We start from the raw sequence: 2,270 nt of genomic DNA, 5'->3' as shown, positions 1-2,270 counted from the left end.
GTGTGTATGTGTCTGTCTATGTGTGTGTGTCTATGTGGGTGTGTGTGTGGGTATCTGTGTGTGTGTGTCTGTGTATGTGTCTGTGTGTGTGTCTGTGTGCGTGTGTGTGTATGTGTCTGTCTATGTGTGTGTGTCTATGTGGGTGTGTGTGGGTATCTGTGTGTGTGTGTCTGTGTGTGTGTCTGTGTATGTGTCTGTGTGTGTGTCTGTGTGTGTGTGTGTGTGTATGTGTCTGTCTATGTGTGTGTGTCTATGTGGGTGTGTGTGTGTGGGTGTCTGTGTGTGTGTGTCTATGTGTGTGTGTGTGGGAGTATGTGTGCGCCTGTGTGTGTGTGTGTGTGTATGTCTGTGTGTGTGTGTGTGTTGGTGTGTGTGTCTATGTGTGTGTGTGTGGGAGTATGTGTGCGCCTGTGTGTGTATGTGTGTGTGTGTCTGTCTATGTGTGTGTGTCTATGTGTGTGTGTGTGTGTGTGGGTGTCTGTGTGTGTGTGTCTATGTGTGCCTGTGTGTGGGAGTATGTGTGTGCCTGTGTGTGTGTCGGTGTGTGTGTGTCTATGTGTGCCTGTGTGTGGGAGTATGTGTGTGCCTGTGTGTGTATGTGTGTGTGTGTGTCGGTGTGTGTGTCTATGTGTGTGATTGTGGGAGTATGTGTGCCTGAGTCATTCTCCCAGTAATGTTTACATCTAGTTGATGAATCTGGAACTGAAAGCTGCTCTTTGTGACAATGACCGTGTAACCACTGTCGATAGTTGTCAAAGCCTATCCAGTTCACTAACATCCTTTAGGGAAGGAAATCTGTTGTCCGTATCCGGTCTGGCCCTACAATTACTCTAGACCCACAGCAGTGTGGTTGATGTTTAACCTCCCCCTGGCCTGAGTGAGACACTGAGTTCAAGGGGTAATTAGAGACATTCGATCGAGGCAGGCCCTGCCAGCGACATTCACATCCTGTGAATAAATAAGGAAAAAGAAAAGCACTCCATTTCTGTATTTGTTTTGTTCTCTCTCATTTCAATGCAAAACATAGGGGTGATCCTCCTCTCTGTCCCTGGCCTCTGTCTGTTGCCTCTTTGTCCCCCAGTCTCCCTCTCCCTCCCTCTCTCTCTCTGTGTCTTTCTCTCCCACCCCCCTTCTCTCTCTCTATCTCTCTCTTCCTGTCCTTTCTTGCCCTTTCTTTTTCTTCGTTTCTCCCTCCCTTCTGTTTGTCTCCTTTCGTCTCCCTGTCATCCATCCGAACACGATCTCTCAAACTCACTGTCCTGTCTCTCCCTGTTCTCTTTGTTGAGCTGTCTCTTCCTGCCTTTCATTTCTCTCCATTCCTCTCCTTGTCTTGTTTTTCTACTCTGCTCTCTCCCCCACCCCTCTACTCCTCAGCCATCTCTGTCCCTCTCTCTCTCTCTCTCTCTGCCTGTTCTCTCCCTTTATCGTCATCTCTTGTCCTCCTCTCCCTCACATCTGTCGGCTCCCCCCCTCTCTCTCTGTTCCTTGGCTGCCTCACTCCTGCCCTTTCTCCCTATCCTCTCTCTATGTCTCTCACCCCTCTGTCTCCCTTCCTGTTTTCTCTCTGTCTCTCCCTCCTTTTCTCAGTTCCTCACCTCTTTCTTCCACTCCCTCTCTCTCTGTATCTCTCTCCTTCTCTCAGTGCCTCACCCGTCTCTACCCCTCCATCTCCGTCTCTCTACCCCTCGATGTCCATCTCCCCCCATCCCTGTTGATTTGCTGAACTTTGGGAAAATGCTACGATGAAAATAACGCTGTTGCCTCTCGATGCAGCGGAAAGTCAGGACGGATACAGGATTTCCCAGGGATTGTATCAGGAACTTGCAGGTTTCCTGTCAGGCTTCCCAGTGCCTGGGATACACGTCCTGTCCAGCGCTCTGGAATGTCGCTGCTGTGAATGAAGATAAAAAGCAGCCTTTTCCCGTTTGTGTCCTCTCCCTCGCTGAGCCAGAGAGAGAGCTCGCAAGCTCCTTGTGAGTTCCCCGAATGTGTGAGAGCTGGAGGAGCTCCGGAAGGGCCCACTCACCTTGACCATGGAGTGCACGGTCCGGGAGCCGTCTCCACAATCCAGGGGGGCAGCGGTATACCCCAGACACGAGCACTCAGCTAGCAGGGCTGAGACAGCCAGGTTGTACCAGGGCAGGTGCACGAGCCCCAACTATGGCACAACCGGTAGGGAGTCACACACACACACATCAATAACTGGGTAAATAACTGGGAGGAGTTTACGTGTGTATGTGTGTGTGTGTGTGTGTGTGTGCCGGGCGGGG

This window comes from Rhincodon typus, chromosome 47, assembly GCF_021869965.1.
Source record: "Rhincodon typus isolate 14 chromosome 47, sRhiTyp1.1, whole genome shotgun sequence".
Taxonomy (NCBI): domain Eukaryota; kingdom Metazoa; phylum Chordata; class Chondrichthyes; order Orectolobiformes; family Rhincodontidae; genus Rhincodon; species Rhincodon typus.
Note: the sequence above shows the minus strand (reverse complement) of the source record.